Source organism: Oncorhynchus nerka, linkage group LG12 (genome assembly GCF_034236695.1).
Source record: "Oncorhynchus nerka isolate Pitt River linkage group LG12, Oner_Uvic_2.0, whole genome shotgun sequence".
Classification (NCBI taxonomy): Eukaryota; Metazoa; Chordata; class Actinopteri; order Salmoniformes; family Salmonidae; genus Oncorhynchus; species Oncorhynchus nerka.
Window position 1 is genome coordinate 2,936,764 of NC_088407.1, and position 26,883 is coordinate 2,963,646.

Sequence of the window (26,883 nt, forward strand, 5' to 3'; positions counted from 1 at the left end):
GCGGTTAGAGGTCAATCTTCTTTGATATACATTATTGGCTGATAGTAGTGGTTAGAGGTCAATCCTCTCAGAATAACACAGTTGAGCACATGGGAATGGTTGGCTTTAATGGATATGACCCTAGTTCCATTGATGGTGGGAGGAGTGACAATGAAGAAATATACAGTGGTAGAGGAAGTATAGACTAAATAATTGACTGTCTCTTCCTCTGTTTCACCGCGTCGTCAGCAGGGCCTTGTGTGTGTGGTCAGAACATGAAGGAGGAGGAGGGTCTATAAGTCTACAACTGGAGATCACAGTCTCACTCAGCATCAAGACAGGATGAAACTCAGACTGCTCTGCTGGCAGCTCTGTAAGTACTCTCTCTCCCTGTGTGTGTGTGTGTGTGTGTGTGTGTGTGTGTGTGTGTGTGTGTGTGTGTGTGTGTGTGTGTGTGTGTGTGTGTGTGTGTGTGTGTGTGTGTGTGTGTGTGTGTGTGTGTGTGTGTGTGTGTGTGTGTGTGTGTGTGTGTGTGCGTATGTGTTGTGTGTGTGTTTCGGCAGGTGAGATGGAACATCTATATATTATCTATATAGTTCAATATCTATATAGTTTAATATCTATATAGTTTAATATCTATATAGTTTAATATCTATATAGTTTAATATCTATATAGTTTAATATCTATATGGTTTAATATCTATATAGTTAAAAATCTATATAGTTTAATATCTATATAGTTTAATATCTATATAGTTTAATATCTATATAGTTTAATATCTATATAGTTTAAAATGTATATTGTTTAATATCTATATAGTTTAATATCTTTATGGTTTAATATCTATATAGTTTAATATCTATATGGTTTAAAATGTATATAGTTTAATATCTATATAGTTTAAAATGTATATAGTTGAATATCTATATAGTTTAATATCTATATGGTTTAATATCTATATAGTTTAATATCTATATAGTTTAATATCTATATGGTTTAATATCTATATAGTTTAATATCTATATAGTTTACTATCTATATAGTTTAATATCTAATATCTGTATAGTTGAATATCTATATAGTTGAATATCTATATAGTTTAATATCTATATAGTTTAATATCTATATAGTTTAATATCTAATATCTGTATAGTTGAATATCTATATAGTTGAATATCTATATAGTTTAATATCTATATAGTTTAATATCTATATGGTTTAATATCTATATAGTTGAATATCTATATAGTTTAATATCTATATAGTTGAATATCTATATAGTTGAATATCTATATAGTTTAATATCTATATAGTTTAATATCTATATAGTTTAATATCTATATAGTTGAATATCTATATAGTTTAATATCTATATAGTTTAATATCTATATAGTTTAATATCTAATATCTATATAGTTTAATATCTATATAGTTTAATATCTATATAGTTTAATATCTATATAGTTTAATATCTAATATCTATATGGTTTAATATCTATATAGTTTAATATCTATATAGTTTAATATCTGTATGGTTTAATATCTATATAGTTTAATATCTATATAGTTTAATATCTATATAGTTTAATATCTATATAGTTTAATATCTATATAGTTAAATATCTGTATAGTGTAATATTCTTATATCGCAACAAAGTCTCCTTCACTCATGCTGCCAAACATACCCTCGTAAAACTGACTATCCTTTCGATCCTTGATTTCGGCGATGTCATTTATAAAATAGCCTCCAGCACTCTACTCAGCAAATTGGATTCAGTCTATCACAGTGCCATCCATTTTGTCACCAAAGTCCCATATACTACCCCCCACTGCGACCTGTGTGCTCTCGTTGGCTGGCCCTTGCTTCATATTCGTTGCCAAACCCACTGGCTCCAGGTCATCTATAAGTCTTTGCTAGGTAAAGCCCCGCCTTATATCAGCTCACTGGTCACCATAGCAACACCCACCGGTAGCAATAACCTTTAAGCATCAGCTGTCAGAGCAGCTCACAGATCACTGTACATGTAAGTAGCCCATCTGTGAATAACCCATCCAACTACCTCATCCTCATATTGTTATTTTTTTTTTTGCTCCTTTGCACCTCAGTATCTCTACGTGCATCTTCTGCACATCTATCACTCCAGTGTTTACTTGCTAAACTGTAATTACTTAGAGACTACGACCTATTTATTGCCTGAACTCCCTAATCTTACCTTATTTGCACACATATAGACTTTTTTCTATTGTGTTATTGACTGTACGTTTGTTTATTCCATGTGTAACTCAGTGTTGTTGTTTGTGTCGCACTGCTTTGTTTTATCTTGGCCAGTTCGCAGTTGTAAATTAAAACTTGTTCTCAACTGGCCTACCTGGTTAAATAAAACTGAAATAACGTTGTTGTTATTTTTAAAGTGGGCGTAATGGGACTGTAGTCTTGTCTCAGCCAGGTCAGCAGGGGGGGATAATGGGACTGTAGTCTTGTCTCAGCCATGTCAGCAGGGGGGGTAATGGGACTGTAGTCTTGTCTCAGCCAGGTCAGCAGGGGGGATAATGGGACTGTAGTCTTGTCTCAGCCATGTCAGCAGGGGGGTAATGGGACTGTAGTCTTGTCTCAGCCAGGTCAGCAGGAGGGGGGGTAATGGGACTGTAGTCTTGTCTCAGCCAGGTCAGCGGGGGGGGGGGGGGGGGAATGGGACGGTAGTCTTGTCTCAGCCCAGTCGGGGTCCATAGTGGGGTCATATTAGTTTGTAGCTGAGAGTCTCCTCTTTCCATAGTGGGGTCATATTAGTTTGTAGCTGAGAGTCTCCTCTTTCCATAGTTCGGTCATATTAGTCTGTAACTGAGTCTCCCCTTTCCACGAGACTTGTGGGAGTTGTAGAGTGCCATTCCACACAGATGTAGAAGTCCAACATAGTCTGATCCTGTGGATTGCAATGCAGCCGATGCAAAAACACAGATCTCTTAAATTGACGGATTTTGATGGGAATTTTTGCAGTATGTTAATAAGATTCACACAAGAATGTGTTAATAGACTATTAAGTAAATTAATATCTGTGGTACAGCTCAGTGTTTCCATCATGTACCATAGTGATAGTTCTCTCTGTGTGTTTCAGTGTTTACATCATGTACCATAGTGATAGTTCTCTCTGTGTTTCAGTGTTTACATAATGTACCATAGTGATAGTTCACTCTGTGTGTTTCAGTGTTTACATCATGTACCATAGTGATAGTTCTCTCTGTGTGTTTCAGTGTTTACATCATGTACCATAGTGATAGTTCTCTCTGTGTGTTTCAGTGTTTACATCATGTACCATAGTGATAGTTCTCTCTGTGTTTCAGTGTTTACATAATGTACCATAGTGATAGTTCTCTCTGTGTGTTTCAGTGTTTACATCATGTACCATAGTGATAGTTCTCTCTGTGTGTTTCAGTGTTTACATAATGTACCATAGTGATAGTTCACTCTGTGTGTTTCAGTGTTTACATCATGTACCATAGTGATAGTTCTCTCTGTGTGTTTCAGTGCTGTTGAGTACACTGGTATACTGTAGCCTCGTACAAGGTGGAGGTGAGTACATGTATCTATATTCATCACCTGTTCTATAATAGTAACATTTCTCTATATTTCTCTCTCTCAGCCAATCATCAGTTATTTGTGTAAGTACTGTGCTTGTTGAGTGCCCTTCCCTATAAGTCTGTTGTCAATTTGTTTACTGTACAATAGCATTGTATCTGGTCGACCACAATTTTTTTCCAGAAGTTTACTAAGGGTTGGTGACAGGCTGACTGGTCAGATATTTGAGCCAGTAAAGGGGGCTTTACTATTCTTAGGTAGCGGAATGACTTTAGCTTCTCTCCAGGCCTGAGGGCAAACGCTCTCCAGTAGGTTTAAATTGAAGATATGGCAAATAGGAGGTAGGCAAATTCATTATTACAGTCAGTTATTTTCCATCCAAGTTGTCAGAACGCTATTACAGTCAGTCATTTCCCATCCAAGTTGTCAGAACGCTATTACAGTCAGTTATTTCCCATCCAAGTTGTCAGAACGCTATAACAGTCAGTTATTTCCCATCCAAGTTGTCAGAACGCTATTACAGTCAGTTATTTACCATCCAAGTTGTCAGAACGCTATTACAGTCAGTCATTTCCCATCCAAGTTGTCAGAACGCTATTACAGTCAGTTATTTCCCATCCAAGTTGTCAGAACGCTATAACAGTCAGTTATTTCCCATCCAAGTTGTCAGAACGCTATTACAGTCAGTTATTTCCCATCCAAGTTGTCAGAACGCTATAACAGTCAGTTATTTCCCATCCAAGTTGTCAGAACGCTATTACAGTCAGTTATTTCCCATCCAAGTTGTCAGAACGCTATTACAGTCAGTCATTTCCCATCCAAGTTGTCAGAACGCTATTACAGTCAGTTATTTCCCATCCAAGTTGTCAGAACGCTATAACAGTCAGTTATTTCCCATCCAAGTTGTCAGAACGCTATTAGAGTCAGTTATTTCCCATCCAAGTTGTCAGAACGCTATTACAGTCAGTCATTTCCCATCCAAGTTGTCAGAACGCTATTACAGTCAGTTATTTCCCATCCAAGTTGTCAGAACGCTATTACAGTCAGTCATTTCCCATACAAGTTGTCAGAACCCTATTACAGTCAGTTATTTCCCATCCAAGTTGTCAGAACCCTATTACAGTCAGTCATTTCCCATCCAAGTTGTCAGAACCCTATTACAGTCAGTCATTTCCCATCCAAGTTGTCAGAACGCTATTACAGTCAGTTATTTCCCATCCAAGTTGTCAGAACCCTATTACAGTCAGTCATTTCCCATCCAAGTTGTCAGAACGCTATTACAGTCAGTCATTTCCCATCCAAGTTGTCAGAACCCTATTACAGTCAGTCATTTCCCATCCAAGTTGTCAGAACCCTATTACAGTCAGTTATTCCCCATCCAAGTTGTCAGAACGCTATTACAGTCAGTCATTTCCCATCCAAGTTGTCAGAACGCTATTACAGTCAGTTATTTCCCATCCAAGTTGTCAGAACCCTATTACAGTCAGTCATTTCCCATCCTAGTTGTCAGAACCCTATTACAGTCAGTTATTTCCCATCCAAGTTGTCAGAACGCTATTACAGTCAGTCATTTCCCATCCAAGTTGTCAGAACGCTATTACAGTCAGTTATTTCCCATCCAAGTTGTCACAACGCTATAACAGTCAGTTATTTCCCATCCAAGTTGTCAGAACGCTATTACAGTCAGTTATTTCCCATCCAAGTTGTCAGAACGCTATAACAGTCAGTTATTTCCCATCCAAGTTGTCAGAACGCTATTACAGTCAGTTATTTCCCATCCAAGTTGTCAGAACGCTATTACAGTCAGTCATTTCCCATCCAAGTTGTCAGAACGCTATTACAGTCAGTTATTTCCCATCCAAGTTGTCAGAACGCTATAACAGTCAGTTATTTCCCATCCAAGTTGTCAGAACGCTATTACAGTCAGTTATTTCCCATCCAAGTTGTCAGAACGCTATTACAGTCAGTCATTTCCCATCCAAGTTGTCAGAACGCTATTACAGTCAGTTATTTCCCATCCAAGTTGTCAGAACGCTATTACAGTCAGTCATTTCCCATACAAGTTGTCAGAACCCTATTACAGTCAGTTATTTCCCATCCAAGTTGTCAGAACCCTATTACAGTCAGTCATTTCCCATCCAAGTTGTCAGAACCCTATTACAGTCAGTTATTTCCCATCCAAGTTGTCAGAACCCTATTACAGTCAGTCATTTCCCATCCAAGTTGTCAGAACGCTATTACAGTCAGTCATTTCCCATCCAAGTTGTCAGAACCCTATTACAGTCAGTCATTTCCCATCCAAGTTGTCAGAACCCTATTACAGTCAGTTATTTCCCATCCAAGTTGTCAGAACGCTATTACAGTCAGTCATTTCCCATCCAAGTTGTCAGAACGCTATTACAGTCAGTTATTTCCCATCCAAGTTGTCAGAACCCTATTACAGTCAGTCATTTCCCATCCTAGTTGTCAGAACCCTATTACAGTCAGTTATTTCCCATCCAAGTTGTCAGAACCCTATTACAGTCAGTCATTTCCCATCCAAGTTGTCAGAACGCTATTACAGTCAGTTATTTCCCATCCAAGTTGTCAGAACGCTATTACAGTCAGTTATTTCCCATCCAAGTTGTCAGAACCCTATTACAGTCAGTTATTTCCCATCCAAGTTGTCAGAACCCTATTACAGTCAGTTATTTCCCATCCAAGTTGTCAGAACGCTATTACAGTCAGTCATTTCCCATACAAGTTGTCAGAACCCTATTACAGTCAGTTATTTCCCATCCAAGTTGTCAGAACCCTATTACAGTCAGTCATTTCCCATCCAAGTTGTCAGAACCCTATTACAGTCAGTCATTTCCCATCCAAGTTGTCAGAACGCTATTACAGTCAGTTATTTCCCATCCAAGTTGTCAGAACCCTATTACAGTCAGTCATTTCCCATCCAAGTTGTCAGAACGCTATTACAGTCAGTCATTTCCCATCCAAGTTGTCAGAACCCTATTACAGTCAGTCATTTCCCATCCAAGTTGTCAGAACCCTATTACAGTCAGTCATTTCCCATCCAAGTTGTCAGAACGCTATTACAGTCAGTTATTTCCCATCCAAGTTGTCAGAACCCTATTACAGTCAGTCATTTCCCATCCAAGTTGTCAGAACGCTATTACAGTCAGTCATTTCCCATCCAAGTTGTCAGAACCCTATTACAGTCAGTCATTTCCCATCCAAGTTGTCAGAACCCTATTACAGTCAGTTATTTCCCATCCAAGTTGTCAGAACGCTATTACAGTCAGTTATTTCCCATCCAAGTTGTCAGAACCCTATTACAGTCAGTCATTTCCCATCCAAGTTGTCAGAACCCTATTACAGTCAGTCATTTCCCATCCAAGTTGTCAGAACCCTATTACAGTCAGTCATTTCCCATCCAAGTTGTCAGAACCCTATTACAGTCAGTTATTTCCCATCCAAGTTGTCAGAACCCTATTACAGTCAGTCATTTCCCATCCAAGTTGTCAGAACCCTATTACAGTCAGTCATTTCCCATCCAAGTTGTCAGAACGCTATTACAGTCAGTTATTTCCCATCCAAGTTGTCAGAACCCTATTACAGTCAGTCATTTCCCATCCAAGTTGTCAGAACGCTATTACAGTCAGTCATTTCCCATCCAAGTTGTCAGAACCCTATTACAGTCAGTCATTTCCCATCCAAGTTGTCAGAACCCTATTACAGTCAGTTATTTCCCATCCAAGTTGTCAGAACGCTATTACAGTCAGTTATTTCCCATCCAAGTTGTCAGAACCCTATTACAGTCAGTTATTTCCCATCCAAGTTGTCAGAACCCTATTACAGTCAGTTATTTCCCATCCAAGTTGTCAGAACGCTATTACAGTCAGTCATTTCCCATACAAGTTGTCAGAACCCTATTACAGTCAGTTATTTCCCATCCAAGTTGTCAGAACCCTATTACAGTCAGTCATTTCCCATCCAAGTTGTCAGAACCCTATTACAGTCAGTCATTTCCCATCCAAGTTGTCAGAACGCTATTACAGTCAGTTATTTCCCATCCAAGTTGTCAGAACCCTATTACAGTCAGTCATTTCCCATCCAAGTTGTCAGAACGCTATTACAGTCAGTCATTTCCCATCCAAGTTGTCAGAACCCTATTACAGTCAGTCATTTCCCATCCAAGTTGTCAGAACCCTATTACAGTCAGTCATTTCCCATCCAAGTTGTCAGAACGCTATTACAGTCAGTTATTTCCCATCCAAGTTGTCAGAACCCTATTACAGTCAGTCATTTCCCATCCAAGTTGTCAGAACGCTATTACAGTCAGTCATTTCCCATCCAAGTTGTCAGAACCCTATTACAGTCAGTCATTTCCCATCCAAGTTGTCAGAACCCTATTACAGTCAGTTATTTCCCATCCAAGTTGTCAGAACGCTATTACAGTCAGTTATTTCCCATCCAAGTTGTCAGAACCCTATTACAGTCAGTCATTTCCCATCCAAGTTGTCAGAACCCTATTACAGTCAGTCATTTCCCATCCAAGTTGTCAGAACCCTATTACAGTCAGTCATTTCCCATCCAAGTTGTCAGAACCCTATTACAGTCAGTTATTTCCCATCCAAGTTGTCAGAACCCTATTACAGTCAGTCATTTCCCATCCAAGTTGTCAGAACCCTATTACAGTCAGTCATTTCCCATCCAAGTTGTCAGAACGCTATTACAGTCAGTTATTTCCCATCCAAGTTGTCAGAACCCTATTACAGTCAGTCATTTCCCATCCAAGTTGTCAGAACGCTATTACAGTCAGTCATTTCCCATCCAAGTTGTCAGAACCCTATTACAGTCAGTCATTTCCCATCCAAGTTGTCAGAACCCTATTACAGTCAGTTATTTCCCATCCAAGTTGTCAGAACGCTATTACAGTCAGTCATTTCCCATCCAAGTTGTCAGAACGCTATTACAGTCAGTTATTTCCCATCCAAGTTGTCAGAACCCTATTACAGTCAGTCATTTCCCATCCTAATTGTCAGAACCCTATTACAGTCAGTTATTTCCCATCCAAGTTGTCAGAACCCTATTACAGTCAGTCATTTCCCATCCAAGTTGTCAGAACGCTATTACAGTCAGTTATTTCCCATCCAAGTTGTCAGAACGCTATTACAGTCAGTTATTTCCCATCCAAGTTGTCAGAACCCTATTACAGTCAGTTATTTCCCATCCAAGTTGTCAGAACCCTATTACAGTCAGTTATTTCCCATCCAAGTTGTCAGAACGCTTTTACAGTCAGTCATTTCCCATACAAGTTGTCAGAACCCTATTACAGTCAGTTATTTCCCATCCAAGTTGTCAGAACCCTATTACAGTCAGTCATTTCCCATCCAAGTTGTCAGAACCCTATTACAGTCAGTCATTTCCCATCCAAGTTGTCAGAACGCTATTACAGTCAGTTATTTCCCATCCAAGTTGTCAGAACCCTATTACAGTCAGTCATTTCCCATCCAAGTTGTCAGAACGCTATTACAGTCAGTCATTTCCCATCCAAGTTGTCAGAACCCTATTACAGTCAGTCATTTCCCATCCAAGTTGTCAGAACCCTATTACAGTCAGTTATTTCCCATCCAAGTTGTCAGAACGCTATTACAGTCAGTCATTTCCCATCCAAGTTGTCAGAACGCTATTACAGTCAGTTATTTCCCATCCAAGTTGTCAGAACCCTATTACAGTCAGTCATTTCCCATCCTAGTTGTCAGAACCTATTACAGTCAGTTATTTCCCATCCAAGTTGTCAGAACCCTATTACAGTCAGTTATTTCCCATCCAAGTTGTCAGAACGCTATTACAGTCAGTCATTTCCCATCCAAGTTGTCAGAACCCTATTACAGTCAGTCATTTCCCATCCAAGTTGTCAGAACCCTATTACAGTCAGTTATTTCCCATCCAAGTTGTCAGAACGCTATTACAGTCAGTCATTTCCCATCCAAGTTGTCAGAACGCTATTACAGTCAGTTATTTCCCATCCAAGTTGTCAGAACCCTATTACAGTCAGTCATTTCCCATCCTAATTGTCAGAACCCTATTACAGTCAGTTATTTCCCATCCAAGTTGTCAGAACCCTATTACAGTCAGTCATTTCCCATCCAAGTTGTCAGAACGCTATTACAGTCAGTTATTTCCCATCCAAGTTGTCAGAACGCTATTACAGTCAGTTATTTCCCATCCAAGTTGTCAGAACCCTATTACAGTCAGTTATTTCCCATCCAAGTTGTCAGAACCCTATTACAGTCAGTCATTTCCCATCCAAGTTGTCAGAACCCTATTACAGTCAGTTATTTCCCATCCAAGTTGTCAGAACGCTATTACAGTCAGTCATTTCCCATCCAAGTTGTCAGAACGCTATTACAGTCAGTTATGTCCCATCCAAGTTGTCAGAACCCTATTACAGTCAGTCATTTCCCATCCTAGTTGTCAGAACCCTATTACAGTCAGTTATTTCCCATCCAAGTTGTCAGAACCCTATTACAGTCAGTTATTTCCCATCCAAGTTGTCAGAACCCTATTACAGTCAGTTATTTCCCATCCAAGTTGTCAGAACCCTATTACAGTCAGTCATTTTTCCCATCCAAGTTGTCAGAACCCTATTACAGTCAGTCATTTCCCATCCAAGTTGTCAGAACCCTATTACAGTCAGTCATTTCCCATCCAAGTTGTCAGAACGCTATTACAGTCAGTTATTTCCCATCCAAGTTGTCAGAACCCTATTACAGTCAGTCATTTCCCATCCAAGTTGTCAGAACCCTATTACAGTCAGTCATTTCCCATCCAAGTTGTCAGAACCCTATTACAGTCAGTCATTTCCCATCCAAGTTGTCAGAACGCTATTACAGTCAGTTATTTCCCATCCAAGTTGTCAGAACCCTATTACAGTCAGTCATTTCCCATCCAAGTTGTCAGAACGCTATTACAGTCAGTCATTTCCCATCCAAGTTGTCAGAACCCTATTACAGTCAGTCATTTCCCATCCAAGTTGTCAGAACCCTATTACAGTCAGTTATTTCCCATCCAAGTTGTCAGAACGCTATTACAGTCAGTCATTTCCCATCCAAGTTGTCAGAACGCTATTACAGTCAGTTATTTCCCATCCAAGTTGTCAGAACCCTATTACAGTCAGTCATTTCCCATCCTAATTGTCAGAACCCTATTACAGTCAGTTATTTCCCATCCAAGTTGTCAGAACCCTATTACAGTCAGTCATTTCCCATCCAAGTTGTCAGAACCCTATTACAGTCAGTTATTTCCCATCCAAGTTGTCAGAACGCTATTACAGTCAGTTATTTCCCATCCAAGTTGTCAGAACCCTATTACAGTCAGTTATTTCCCATCCAAGTTGTCAGAACCCTATTACAGTCAGTTATTTCCCATCCAAGTTGTCAGAACCCTATTACAGTCAGTCATTTCCCATCCAAGTTGTCAGAACCCTATTACAGTCAGTTATTTCCCATCCAAGTTGTCAGAACGCTATTACAGTCAGTTATTTCCCATCCAAGTTGTCAGAACCCTATTACAGTCAGTCATTTCCCATCCAAGTTGTCAGAACCCTATTACAGTCAGTTATTTCCCATCCAAGTTGTCAGAACGCTCAGTTATTTCCCATCCAAGTTGTCAGAACGCTATTACAGTATTACAGTCAGTTATTTCCATCCAAGTTGTCAGAACCCTATTACAGTCAGTCATTTCCCATCCTAATTGTCAGAACCCTATTACAGTCAGTTATTTCCCATCCAAGTTGTCAGAACCCTATTACAGTCAGTCATTTCCCATCCAAGTTGTCAGAACGCTATTACAGTCAGTTATTTCCCATCCAAGTTGTCAGAACGCTATTACAGTCAGTTATTTCCCATCCAAGTTGTCAGAACCCTATTACAGTCAGTTATTTCCCATCCAAGTTGTCAGAACCCTATTACAGTCAGTTATTTCCCATCCAAGTTGTCAGAACGCTATTACAGTCAGTCATTTCCCATACAAGTTGTCAGAACCCTATTACAGTCAGTTATTTCCCATCCAAGTTGTCAGAACGCTATTACAGTCAGTTATTTCCCATCCAAGTTGTCAGAACCCTATTACAGTCAGTCATTTCCCATCCAAGTTGTCAGAACCCTATTACAGTCAGTTATTTCCCATCCAAGTTGTCAGAACGCTATTACAGTATTACAGTCAGTCATTTCCCATCCAAGTTGTCAGAACGCTATTACAGTCAGTTATTTCCCATCCAAGTTGTCAGAACCCTATTACAGTCAGTCATTTCCCATCCTAGTTGTCAGAACCCTATTACAGTCAGTTATTTCCCATCCAAGTTGTCAGAACCCTATTACAGTCAGTTATTTCCCATCCATTGTCAGAACCCTATTACAGTCAGTTATTTCCCATCCAAGTTGTCAGAACGCTATTACAGTCAGTCATTTCCCATCCAAGTTGTCAGAACCCTATTACAGTCAGTCATTTCCCATCCAAGTTGTCAGAACCCTATTACAGTCAGTTATTTCCCATCCAAGTTGTCAGAACGCTATTACAGTCAGTCATTTCCCATCCAAGTTGTCAGAACGCTATTACAGTCAGTTATTTCCCATCCAAGTTGTCAGAACCCTATTACAGTCAGTCATTTCCCATCCTAATTGTCAGAACCCTATTACAGTCAGTTATTTCCCATCCAAGTTGTCAGAACCCTATTACAGTCAGTCATTTCCCATCCAAGTTGTCAGAACGCTATTACAGTCAGTTATTTCCCATCCAAGTTGTCAGAACGCTATTACAGTCAGTTATTTCCCATCCAAGTTGTCAGAACCCTATTACAGTCAGTTATTTCCCATCCAAGTTGTCAGAACCCTATTACAGTCAGTTATTTCCCATCCAAGTTGTCAGAACGCTATTACAGTCAGTCATTTCCCATACAAGTTGTCAGAACCCTATTACAGTCAGTCATTTCCCATCCAAGTTGTCAGAACCCTATTACAGTCAGTTATTTCCCATCCAAGTTGTCAGAACGCTATTACAGTCAGTCATTTCCCATCCAAGTTGTCAGAACGCTATTACAGTCAGTTATTTCCCATCCAAGTTGTCAGAACCCTATTACAGTCAGTCATTTCCCATCCTAATTGTCAGAACCCTATTACAGTCAGTTATTTCCCATCCAAGTTGTCAGAACCCTATTACAGTCAGTATTACAGTCAGTCATTTCCCATCCAAGTTGTCAGAACGCTATTACAGTCAGTTATTTCCCATCCAAGTTGTCAGAACGCTATTACAGTCAGTTATTTCCCATCCAAGTTGTCAGAACCCTATTACAGTCAGTTATTTCCCATCCAAGTTGTCAGAACCCTATTACAGTCAGTTATTTCCCATCCAAGTTGTCAGAACCCTATTACAGTCAGTCATTTCCCATCCAAGTTGTCAGAACCCTATTACAGTCAGTCATTTCCCATCCAAGTTGTCAGAACCCTATTACAGTCAGTCATTTCCCATCCAAGTTGTCAGAACGCTATTACAGTCAGTTATTTCCCATCCAAGTTGTCAGAACCCTATTACAGTCAGTCATTTCCCATCCAAGTTGTCAGAACCCTATTACAGTCAGTCATTTCCCATCCAAGTTGTCAGAACCCTATTACAGTCAGTCATTTCCCATCCAAGTTGTCAGAACCCTATTACAGTCAGTTATTTCCATCCAAGTTGTCAGAACCCTATTACAGTCAGTCATTTCCCATCCAAGTTGTCAGAACCCTATTACAGTCAGTCATTTCCCATCCAAGTTGTCAGAACGCTATTACAGTCAGTTATTTCCCATCCAAGTTGTCAGAACCCTATTACAGTCAGTCATTTCCCATCCAAGTTGTCAGAACGCTATTACAGTCAGTCATTTCCCATCCAAGTTGTCAGAACCCTATTACAGTCAGTCATTTCCCATCCAAGTTGTCAGAACCCTATTACAGTCAGTTATTTCCCATCCAAGTTGTCAGAACGCTATTACAGTCAGTCATTTCCCATCCAAGTTGTCAGAACGCTATTACAGTCAGTTATTTCCCATCCAAGTTGTCAGAACCCTATTACAGTCAGTCATTTCCCATCCTAATTGTCAGAACCCTATTACAGTCAGTTATTTCCCATCCAAGTTGTCAGAACCCTATTACAGTCAGTCATTTCCCATCCAAGTTGTCAGAACGCTATTACAGTCAGTTATTTCCCATCCAAGTTGTCAGAACGCTATTACAGTCAGTTATTTCCCATCCAAGTTGTCAGAACCCTATTACAGTCAGTTATTTCCCATCCAAGTTGTCAGAACCCTATTACAGTCAGTTATTTCCCATCCAAGTTGTCAGAACGCTATTACAGTCAGTCATTTCCCATACAAGTTGTCAGAACCCTATTACAGTCAGTTATTTCCCATCCAAGTTGTCAGAACCCTATTACAGTCAGTCATTTCCCATCCAAGTTGTCAGAACCCTATTACAGTCAGTCATTTCCCATCCAAGTTGTCAGAACGCTATTACAGTCAGTTATTTCCCATCCAAGTTGTCAGAACCCTATTACAGTCAGTCATTTCCCATCCAAGTTGTCAGAACGCTATTACAGTCAGTCATTTCCCATCCAAGTTGTCAGAACCCTATTACAGTCAGTCATTTCCCATCCAAGTTGTCAGAACCCTATTACAGTCAGTTATTTCCCATCCAAGTTGTCAGAACGCTATTACAGTCAGTCATTTCCCATCCAAGTTGTCAGAACGCTATTACAGTCAGTTATTTCCCATCCAAGTTGTCAGAACCCTATTACAGTCAGTCATTTCCCATCCTAGTTGTCAGAACCCTATTACAGTCAGTTATTTCCCATCCAAGTTGTCAGAACCCTATTACAGTCAGTTATTTCCCATCCAAGTTGTCAGAACGCTATTACAGTCAGTCATTTCCCATCCAAGTTGTCAGAACCCTATTACAGTCAGTCATTTCCCATCCAAGTTGTCAGAACCCTATTACAGTCAGTTATTTCCCATCCAAGTTGTCAGAACGCTATTACAGTCAGTCATTTCCCATCCAAGTTGTCAGAACGCTATTACAGTCAGTTATTTCCCATCCAAGTTGTCAGAACCTTATTACAGTCAGTCATTTCCCATCCTAATTGTCAGAACCCTATTACAGTCAGTTATTTCCCATCCAAGTTGTCAGAACCCTATTACAGTCAGTCATTTCCCATCCAAGTTGTCAGAACGCTATTACAGTCAGTTATTTCCCATCCAAGTTGTCAGAACGCTATTACAGTCAGTTATTTCCCATCCAAGTTGTCAGAACCCTATTACAGAATTTCCCATCCATTGTCAGAACCCTATTACAGTCATTTTCCCATCCAAGTTGTCAGAACCCTATTACAGTCAGTTATTTCCCATCCAAGTTGTCAGAACGCTATTACAGTCAGTCATTTCCCATCCAAGTTGTCAGAACGCTATTACAGTCAGTTATTTCCCATCCAAGTTGTCAGAACCTATTACAGTCAGTCATTTCCCATCCTAGTTGTCAGAACCCTATTACAGTCAGTTATTTCCCATCCAGTTGTCAGAACCCTATTACAGTCAGTTATTTCCCATCCAAGTTGTCAGAACCAGAACCCTATTACAGTCAGTTATTTCCCATCCAAGTTGTCAGAACCCTATTACAGTCAGTCATTTCCATCCAAGTTGTCAGAACCCTATTACAGTCAGTCATTTCCCATCCAAGTTGTCAGAACCCTATTACAGTCAGTCATTTCCCATCCAAGTTGTCAGAACGCTATTACAGTCAGTTATTTCCCATCCAAGTTGTCAGAACCCTATTACAGTCAGTCATTTCCCATCCAAGTTGTCAGAACCCTATTACAGTCAGTCATTTCCCATCCAAGTTGTCAGAACCCTATTACAGTCAGTCATTTCCCATCCAAGTTGTCAGAACGCTATTACAGTCAGTTATTTCCCATCCAAGTTGTCAGAACCCTATTACAGTCAGTCATTTCCCATCCAAGTTGTCAGAACGCTATTACAGTCAGTCATTTCCCATCCAAGTTGTCAGAACCCTATTACAGTCAGTCATTTCCCATCCAAGTTGTCAGAACCCTATTACAGTCAGTTATTTCCCATCCAAGTTGTCAGAACGCTATTACAGTCAGTCATTTCCCATCCAAGTTGTCAGAACGCTATTACAGTCAGTTATTTCCCATCCAAGTTGTCAGAACCCTATTACAGTCAGTCATTTCCCATCCTAATTGTCAGAACCCTATTACAGTCAGTTATTTCCCATCCAAGTTGTCAGAACCCTATTACAGTCAGTCATTTCCCATCCAAGTTGTCAGAACGCTATTACAGTCAGTTATTTCCCATCCAAGTTGTCAGAACGCTATTACAGTCAGTTATTTCCCATCCAAGTTGTCAGAACCCTATTACAGTCAGTTATTTCCCATCCAAGTTGTCAGAACCCTATTACAGTCAGTTATTTCCCATCCAAGTTGTCAGAACCCTATTACAGTCAGTCATTTCCCATCAAGTTGTCAGAACCCTATTACAGTCAGTCATTTCCCATTTGTCAGAACCCTATTACAGTCAGTTATTTCCCATCCAAGTTGTCAGAACGCTATTACAGTCAGTTATTTCCCATCCAAGTTGTCAGAACCCTATTACAGTCAGTCATTTCCCATCCAAGTTGTCAGAACGCTATTACAGTCAGTCATTTCCCATCCAAGTTGTCAGAACCCTATTACAGTCAGTCATTTCCCATCCAAGTTGTCAGAACCCTATTACAGTCAGTTATTTCCCATCCAAGTTGTCAGAACGCTATTACAGTCAGTCATTTCCCATCCAAGTTGTCAGAACGCTATTACAGTCAGTTATTTCCCATCCAAGTTGTCAGAACCCTATTACAGTCAGTCATTTCCCATCCTAGTTGTCAGAACCCTATTACAGTCAGTTATTTCCCATCCAAGTTGTCAGAACCCTATTACAGTCAGTTATTTCCCATCCAAGTTGTCAGAACCCTATTACAGTCAGTTATTTCCCATCCAAGTTGTCAGAACGCTATTACAGTCAGTCATTTCCCATCCAAGTTGTCAGAACGCTATTACAGTCAGTTATGTCCCATCCAAGTTGTCAGAACCCTATTACAGTCAGTCATTTCCCATCCTAGTTGTCAGAACGCTATTACAGTCAGTCATTTCCCATCCAAGTTGTCAGAACGCTATTACAGTCAGTTATTTCCCATCCAAGTTGTCAGAACCCTATTACAGTCAGTTATTTCCCATCCAAGTTGTCAGAACGCTATTACAGTCAGTCATTTCCCATCCAAGTTGTCAGAACCCTATTACAGTCAGTCATTTCCCATCCAAGTTGTCAGAACCCTATTACAGTCAGTTATTTCCCATCCAAGTTGTCAGAACGCTATTACAGTCAGTTATTTCCCATCCAAGTTGTCAGAACCCTATTACAGTCAGTTATTTCCCATCCAAGTTGTCAGAACGCTATTACAGTCAGTCATTTCCCATCCAAGTTGTCAGAACCCTATTACAGTCAGTCATTTCCCATCCTAATTGTCAGAACCCTATTACAGTCAGTTATTTCCCATCCAAGTTGTCAGAACCCTATTACAGTCAGTCATTTCCCATCCAAGTTGTCAGAACGCTATTACAGTCAGTTATTTCCCATCCAAGTTGTCAGAACGCTATTACAGTCAGTTATTTCCCATCCAAGTTGTCAGAACCCTATTACAGTCAGTTATTTCCCATCCAAGTTGTCAGAACCCTATTACAGTCAGTTATTTCCCATCCAAGTTGTCAGAACGCTATTACAGTCAGTCATTTCCCATACAAGTTGTCAGAACCCTATTACAGTCAGTTATTTCCCATCCAAGTTGTCAGAACCCTATTACAGTCAGTCATTTCCCATCCAAGTTGTCAGAACCCTATTACAGTCAGTCATTTCCCATCCAAGTTGTCAGAACGCTATTACAGTCAGTTATTTCCCATCCAAGTTGTCAGAACCCTATTACAGTCAGTCATTTCCCATCCAAGTTGTCAGAACGCTATTACAGTCAGTCATTTCCCATCCAAGTTGTCAGAACCCTATTACAGTCAGTCATTTCCCATCCAAGTTGTCAGAACCCTATTACAGTCAGTCATTTCCCATCCAAGTTGTCAGAACCCTATTACAGTCAGTTATTTCCCATCCAAGTTGTCAGAACGCTATTACAGTCAGTCATTTCCCATCCAAGTTGTCAGAACGCTATTACAGTCAGTTATGTCCCATCCAAGTTGTCAGAACCCTATTACAGTCAGTCATTTCCCATCCTAGTTGTCAGAACCCTATTACAGTCAGTTATTTCCCATCCAAGTTGTCAGAACCCTATTACAGTCAGTTATTTCCCATCCAAGTTGTCAGAACCCTATTACAGTCAGTTATTTCCCATCCAAGTTGTCAGAACGCTATTACAGTCAGTCATTTCCCATCCAAGTTGTCAGAACCCTATTACAGTCAGTCATTTCCCATCCAAGTTGTCAGAACCCTATTACAGTCAGTTATTTCCCATCCAAGTTGTCAGAACGCTATTACAGTCAGTCATTTCCCATCCAAGTTGTCAGAACGCTATTACAGTCAGTTATTTCCCATCCAAGTTGTCAGAACCCTATTACAGTCAGTCATTTCCCATCCTAATTGTCAGAACCCTATTACAGTCAGTTATTTCCCATCCAAGTTGTCAGAACCCTATTACAGTCAGTCATTTCCCATCCAAGTTGTCAGAACGCTATTACAGTCAGTTATTTCCCATCCAAGTTGTCAGAACGCTATTACAGTCAGTTATTTCCCATCCAAGTTGTCAGAACCCTATTACAGTCAGTTATTTCCCATCCAAGTTGTCAGAACCCTATTACAGTCAGTTATTTCCCATCCAAGTTGTCAGAACGCTATTACAGTCAGTCATTTCCCATACAAGTTGTCAGAACCCTATTACAGTCAGTTATTTCCCATCCAAGTTGTCAGAACCCTATTACAGTCAGTCATTTCCCATCCAAGTTGTCAGAACCCTATTACAGTCAGTCATTTCCCATCCAAGTTGTCAGAACGCTATTACAGTCAGTTATTTCCCATCCAAGTTGTCAGAACCCTATTACAGTCAGTCATTTCCCATCCAAGTTGTCAGAACGCTATTACAGTCAGTCATTTCCCATCCAAGTTGTCAGAACCCTATTACAGTCAGTCATTTCCCATCCAAGTTGTCAGAACGCTATTACAGTCAGTTATTTCCCATCCAAGTTGTCAGAACGCTATTACAGTCAGTTATTTCCCATCCAAGTTGTCAGAACCCTATTACAGTCAGTTATTTCCCATCCAAGTTGTCAGAACCCTATTACAGTCAGTTATTTCCCATCCAAGTTGTCAGAACGCTATTACAGTCAGTCATTTCCCATACAAGTTGTCAGAACCCTATTACAGTCAGTTATTTCCCATCCAAGTTGTCAGAACCCTATTACAGTCAGTCATTTCCCATCCAAGTTGTCAGAACCCTATTACAGTCAGTCATTTCCCATCCAAGTTGTCAGAACGCTATTACAGTCAGTTATTTCCCATCCAAGTTGTCAGAACCCTATTACAGTCAGTCATTTCCCATCCAAGTTGTCAGAACGCTATTACAGTCAGTCATTTCCCATCCAAGTTGTCAGAACCCGGTGGCTTGTCATTGTTGACAACAATAATTTCACACTGACGGAATTCAAAAGCACAATTCTTGTTCTTTCATAATTTGGTCAGATAATTGGATGTGTAGTGTCAGCATTTGTTGCTGGCATATCATAACTAAGTTTGCTTACCTTGCCAATTAAAATTTCTTAGGGCTAGGCCCCTTTTTTCTCAATTTCGCCTGCATGACGTGCCCAAAGTAATCTGCCTGGTGAAGCCAGGATATGCACATAATTGGTACCATTGAAAGAAAACACTTTGAAGTTGAAGTTTGTAGAAATGTTAAAATAATGTATGCGACTATAACACAATAGATATGGTTGGAGAAAATCCAAAGAAAAACCAACCAGAATAAAAAAAAATTGAGAGACCATCCTAATTTTAAAGATTAGCTCTCTGGATGCAATTCCTATGGCTTCCACAGGGTGTCAGAAGTCTATGTTCAAGGTTTTAGGCTTGTAACTTCAAAAACTAAGAAGAAATCTAAGTTTTATCAAAGGGACACAGTCTTGGAAATTTGTACTATGAAGACAGAACGCACCTGCTAAAATCGGTTTCCTATTGAACATACTTCTTTCCATAAGACAGTTTGATTACATTTTAGGGTGTCTGAGGAGTGTATAGAAACGTATTTTGACTTGTTGAAACAAAGGTTTTCGGATTCATTTCTCTGCATGTTGATCAGTGGATTACTTAAATCGATTGTGCAACCTAAACAGACTTTATGGGATATAAAGAAGGATTTTATCTAACAAAACGACACCACATGTTATAGCTGGGACCCGTTAGATGACAAGTCAGAGGAAGATTTTCAAAAAGTAAGTGAATATTTAATCGCTATTTGTGAATTTATGAAACCTGTGTTGATGGAAAAATATTTTGACGTGGGGCGCCGTCCTCAAACAATCGCATGGCATGTTTTTGCTGTAATAGCTACTGTTAATCAGAGATAGATGAAGAAGAATCTTTCAACCAATACAAGACACGTAGATGTACCTAAATGTTTAAAATCCATAAATTTTACGATTATTTACTTGAATTGCTCCAGTTTCACCAGAAGTTGTCCCACTAGCCCTAAGAAGCTCTGATTGAACCAGGTTGTAAAGTGTTGATAACTGTATCTCTGATTGAACCATGTTGTAAAGTGTTGATAACTGTATCTCTGATTGAACCATGTTGTAAAGTGTTGATAACTGTATCTCTGATTGAACCATGTTGTAAAGTGTTGATAACTGTATCTCTGATTGAACCATGTTGTAAAGTGTTGATAACTACGTCTGATTGAACCATGTTGTAAAGTGTTGATAACTGTATCTCTGATTGAACCATGTTGTAAAGTGTTGATATCTGTATCTCTGATTGAACCATGTTGTAAAGTGTTGATAACTACGTCTGATTGAACCATGTTGTAAAGTGTTGATAACTGTATCTCTGATTGAACCATGTTGTAAAGTGTTGATATCTGTATCTCTGATTGAACCATGTTGTAAAGTGTTGATAACTGTATCTCTGATTGAACCATGTTGTAAAGTGTTGATAACTGTATCTCTGATTGAACCATGTTGTAAAGTGTTGATAACTGTATCTCTGATTGAACCATGTTGTAAAGTGTTGATAACTGTATCTCTGATTGAACCATGTTGTAAAGTGTTGATAACTGTATCTCTGATTGAACCATGTTGTAAAGTGTTGATAACTGTATCTCTGATTGAACCATGTTGTAAAGTGTTGATAACTGTAACTCTGATTGAACCATGTTGTAAAGTATTGATAACTGTATCTCTGATTGAACCATGTTGTAAAGTGTTGATAACTGTATCTCTGATTGAACCATGTTGTAAAGTGTTGATAACTGTATCTCTGATTGAACCATGTTGTAAAGTGTTGATAACTGTATCTCTGATTGAACCATGTTGTAAAGTGTTGATAACTGTATCTCTGACTGAACCATGTTGTAAAGTGTTGATAACTGTATCTCTGATTGAACCATGTTGTAAAGTGTTGATAACTGTATCTCCGATTGAACCATGTTGTAAAGTGTTGATAACTGTATCTCTGACTGAACCATGTTGTAAAGTGTTGATAACCAATTTGTAAGTCGCTCTGGATAAGAGCGTCTGCTAAATGACTTAAATGTAATGTAATGTAATGTAAATGATAACTGTCTGTTTAGGGTAAACCAGGATACCCAGGAAGACCCACCAAGACCAATTAGGTGAGTTTTTACATTACAACACAACAGCTGCAGGGGCACAATATGGTATTCTGTCCACAGTGTGTACTATATTATACTACCTCTTAGTAGAAGTAGTAAGTATGATGGATTAGAGTCAACTACCACAATATGGTATTCTGAACACAGTGTGTACTATATTTTGTTACCTCTTAGTAGAAGTAGAAAGTAGGATGGTTTAGAGTCAAATACCACAATATGGTATTCTGAACACAGTGTGTACTATATTATGTTACCTCTTAGTAGAAGTAGAAAGTAGGATGGATTAGAGTCGACTACCACAATATGTCACTGATATGAATAAATGCATTTAGGAGTAAATAGGGTAGTGATCAGGAATAAATATCATGGGGATTGATAAAGAGTAAATAGGCCAGGTATTGATGAGGAGTAAATAGCCCAGGTATTTATATGGGAAAGCTGGACATAAGGAGTTAATAGCCCTGATATTGATGCGGAGTAAATAGCCCAGGTATTGATAACAAGTAAATAGCCCTGGTATTGATATGGGAGAGCTGGACATCAGGAGTAAATAGCCCAGGTAGTTATATGGGGGTGATTTACACAAGGAGGAAATAGCCCTGGTTTTGATAAGCAGTAAATAGCCCTGGTTTTGATAAGCAAATAGCCCTGGTTTTGATAAGCACTAAATAGCCCTGGTATTTGTAATGCTGCGGGTGTCGTGGGTGTGGAGTCAGACGCAGGAGACAGAGAGTGCAATGCTGTGCGTCTTTAATTGCACCAACGCACCACAGGGTACTCACAATAGTAATGACCCCAAACACAGGGAATGAAAATGTACAACGGAAAAGTCACGACCAGGCACTAACACGTACCTCTACAACAGAGCCGAAGGTTACACTGAAATAATCCCGCACAACAACCAGGCGGGCCGGCTGTCTAATAAAGACAAACTAATCATACCTAAACAGGTGCTACCAATAAACATACAAGGAGGGGGAGGAAAGACAATCAGTGGCAGCTAATAGGCCGGTGATGACGACCGCCGAGCGCCACTCGTGACAGTACCCCCTGACGCGCGGCTCCCCCAGCAGCGCCGACACCGGCCTCGAGGTCGCCCCGGAGGACGAGGTGCAGGGCGATCCGGATGGAGGCGATGGAAATCCCTCAACATGGATGGATCCAAGATGTCCCCCACCGGTACCCAGCACCTCTCCTCCGGGCCGTACCCCTCCCAGTCCACGAGGTACTGCTGCCCCTCACCCGGCGTCTTGAGTCCAGAATGGCCCGGATCGTGTACGCCGGGGACCCCTCGATGTCCAGAGGGGGGGAGGGACCTCCAGCACCTCACTGTCCTGCAGGGGACCAGCTACCACCGGCCTGAGGAGAGACACATGAAACGAGGGGTTAATACGATAATAGGAAGGGAGTTGTAATCGATAACACACCTCGTTTATCCTCCTCAGGACTTTAAAGGGCCCTACACACTGCGGACCCAGCTTCCGGCAGGGCAAGCGGAGAGGTAGGTTTCGGGTCGAGAGCCAGACCCTGTCCCCCGGTACAAACACGGGGGCCTCACTGCGGTGGCGGTCAGCACTACTCTTCTGCCGTCCACTCGCTTGTTGTAGAGATTCCTGGACGGCCCTCCAGGTCTCCTTGGAGCGCTGTACCCATTCCTCCACCGCAGGAGCCTCGGTCTGGCTCGGATGCCATGGTGCCAGGACCGGCTGGTACCCCAACACACACTGAAAAGGGGACACGTTAGTAGAGGAGTGGCGTAGTGAGTTCTGAGCCATTTCAGCCCAGGGAATGTAGCGTGCCCACTCCCCTGGCCGATCCTGGCAATACGACCGCAGAAACCTACCCACCTCCTGGTTCACTCTCTCCACCTGCCCATTACTCTCGGGGTGATAACCGGAGGTCAGGCTGACAGAGACCCCCAAGCGTTCCATGAACGCTCTCCATACCCGAGACGTGAATTGGGGGCCCCGATCAGAAACGATGTCCTCCGGCACCCCGTAGTGCCGAAAGACATGGGTGAATAACGCCTCCGCAGTCTGTAGGGCTGTAGGGATACCGGGCAACGGGAGGAGACGGCAGGACTTAGAGAACCAATCCACAATCACAAGAACCGTGGTGTTCCCCTGAGACGGCGGAAGATCGGTCAGGAAATCTATGGACAGATGTGACCATGGCCGCTGTGGAACGGGGAGGGGTTGTAACTTCCCTCTAGGAAGGTGCCTAGGAGCCTTACTCTGAGCGCACACTGAACAGGAGGAGACATAACCCTTAACGTCCTTAGCCAAAGTAGGCCACCAATACCTCCCCTGAAGGCTCCCCACTGTCCTCGTCACCCCAGGGTGACCCGAGGAGGGTAGGACATGAGCCCACCGAATCAGCTTGTCCCGAACACCAAGCGGCACGTACCTTCGCCCCCGCTGGACACTGAGGAGGAGCGGGTTCAGCCCGTAACGCCCGCTCGATATCCGAGTCCACCTCCCATACCACTGGTGCTACCAGCTTTGAGGCGGGAAGGATGGGAGCAGGTTCGGTGGACCCATCCTCCGTGTCGTAAAGGCGGGACAATGCGTCAGCCTTTACGTTCTGGGAGCCCGGTCTATAAGACAAAGTAAACCGGAACCGGGTGAAGAATATGGCCCACCTTGCCTGACGTGGGTTAAGTCTCCTAGCTGCCCGAATATACTCCAGGTTCTGGTGGTCGGTCCAGATGAGAAAAGGGTGCTTAGCCCCTCAAGCCAGTGTCTCCACACCTTCAGAGCTCTAACCACCGCTAGCAACTCCCGGTCCCCACATCATAGTTACGCTCCGCTGGGCTGAGCTTCCTTGAGAAGAAAGCGCAGGGGCGGAGTTTTGGTGGCGTACCCGAGCGCTGCGATAGCACGGCACCCACCCCAGCCTCGGACGCGTCCACCTCCACTATGAATGCTAGAGAGGGGTCCGGATGCGCCAACACGGGCGCATCAGTGAACAGCGCCTTCAACTTGTTGAACGCTCCGTTCGCCTCTGCTGACCACTGCAACCGCACCGGGCCCCCTTCAGCAGTGAGGTAATGGGAGCCGCTATCTGGCCAAAACCCGGATAAACCTCCGGTAGTAGTTGGCAAAACCCAAAAACCGCTGCACCTCCTTTACCGTGGTTGGAGTCGGCCAATTACGCACGGCCCTAATGGGGTCGCCCTCCATCACTACCCCGAGGTGGAAATGCGATATCCCAGAAAAGAGACGGCTCGTTTAGAGAACACGCATTTCTCAGCCTTGACGTATAGGTCATGCTCCAGCAGTCTACCAAGCACCTTGCGCACCAGAGACACATGCGCGGTGTAAGTGGCCGAGTAGATCAGAATGTCATCGATATAAACAACCACTCCCTGCCCGCACAGGTCCCTGAGAATCTCGTCTACAAAGGATTGAAAAACGGCTGGAGCATTTTTTTAACCCATACGGCATGACGAGGTACTCATAGTGGCCTGATGTGGTACTAAATGCGGTTTTCCACTCGTCTCCCTTCCGAATACGCACCAGACTATACGCGCTCCTGAGATCCAGTTTTGTGAAGAACTGCGCTCCGTGGAATGATTCCACCGCCGTAGCGATGAGAGGTAGAGGGTAACTATACCCCACTGTGATGGCGTTTAGACCTCTATAATCAATACACGGACGCAAACCTCCCTCCTTTTTCCTCACAAAAAAGAAACTCGAGGAGACGGGTGAAATGGAGGGCCGAATGTACCCCTGTCCCAGCGACTCCGTGACATATGTCTCCATTGCCAACGTCTCCTCCTGGGACAGCGGGTACACGTGACTCTTGGGAAGCGCAGCGTCTACCTGGAGATCTATCGTACAATCCCTTCCCGGTCGATAAGGTGGTAATTTAGTCGCTTTCACTTTACTGAAAGCGATTGCCAAATCGGCATACTCGGGGGGAATGCACACCGTGGAACCCTGGTCTGGACTCTCCACCGACGTAGCACCGATGGAAACTCCCAAACACCTTCCAGAACACTCCTCTGACCACCCCTGGAGAACCCCCTGTTTCCACGAAATTTTAGGATTGTGCCGGGCCAGCCAGGAGTCCCCAGCACCACTGGAAACGCAGGCGAATCAATAATAAAAAAACTGATACGCTCCCTATGATTCCCCTGCGTCACCATGTCCAGTGGGACCGTGGTCTCCTGACCATCCCTGACCCTAATGGCCGGCTATCTAGGGAGTGCACGGGGAAAGGAGAATCTATCGGCACCAGCGGAACCCCTAATTTAAGGGCGAGTCCGCGATCCATAAAGTTCCCAGCTGCGCCTGAATCGACTAGCGCCCTATGCTGGGAAGAGGGAAAAAGTGAAGAAAAAGGTTAAGACAAACATGTGGCCAACAGGGGTTCTGGGTGAGTTTGATGCAGACTCACCTGGGATGATCGAGAAGCGTTCCGCCTGCCATCTCTACTCCCAGACGGACCCCCAGCACCGATCAGACGTGTGTCCTCTCCGACCACAGTTGGTGCAGGGAAGGCCTCCTCCTCCGGTACCCCTCGGCGCAGCCCCTCCCAACTCCATCGGAATGGGAGCGGAGGGGCTGGGTGGTGGAACGCACAGGACCCTCTCTGAACGCCCGCGGGCAGCCAGCAGATTGTCCAGTCGAATGGACATGTCAATCAGCTGATCCAGTGACAGAGTGGTGTCCCGACACGCTAACTCCCGGCGGACGTCCTCTCGGAGACTACACCTGTAGTGGTCCATAAGGGCCCTGTCGTTCCACCCAGATCCGGCTGCCAAGGTCCGGAACTCCAGCGCGTAATCCTGGGCGCTCCTCCTCTCCTGCCTGAGATGAAAAAGTCATTCTCCCACCGCTCGGCCGTCTAGAGGGTGATCAAACACGGCACGGAAGCGGAGGGAAAAACTCTGGGTAGTGCTCCCGCGCTGAGTCTGGGCCATTCCAGACTGCGTTCGCCCACTCCAGAGCACGACCCGTGAGGCAGGAGATGAGGACACTCACCCTCTCCGCTCCTGAGGGAGTGGGTCTAACGGTGGCCAGGTATAGCTCCAGCTGAAGCAGAAACCCCTGGCAACCCGACGCCGCTCCATCATAAGCCCTCGGTAGCGTCAGACGGAGGGTGCTGGAGTCGAGTGATGGGGAGTCCGGGCCGTGGGTGCCGAAGGTGGAGAGAGGAGACCACTCCTCTCCCATCGGTCCATTCTCTCCATTACTTGATCCATCGCGGATCCGATCCGATGGAGAACGGTGGTGTGGTGGAGAACCCGTTCCTCCATCGATGGGAGAGGGTTGGCTGCTGCTCCTGCTGACTCCATTCAATTAGATTTAGGTGCGGGATTCTGTAATGCTGCGGGTGTCGTGGGTGTGGAGTCAGACGCAGGAGACAGAGAGTGCAAT

The 26,883-nt window shown here is 42.5% G+C and overlaps 1 long non-coding RNA gene across 2 annotated transcripts in view; it reads left to right on the plus strand.

The window, feature by feature from the left end:
* Positions 1 to 245: 245 nt before the first annotated feature.
* LOC135574217 (uncharacterized) overlaps positions 246 to 26,883 on the plus strand; it is a 28,954-nt gene continuing 2,316 nt past the window's right edge. Inside the window, exons 1-3 of one of the 2 annotated variants that reach the window (XR_010465241.1) lie at positions 246 to 352; positions 3,504 to 3,548; positions 21,458 to 21,499. This is a non-coding gene — a long non-coding RNA (uncharacterized LOC135574217). Of the gene's footprint in view, positions 353 to 3,503; positions 3,549 to 19,269; positions 21,500 to 26,883 lie in introns of those variants that run through there. The other variant, XR_010465240.1, reaches the window with a different exon arrangement.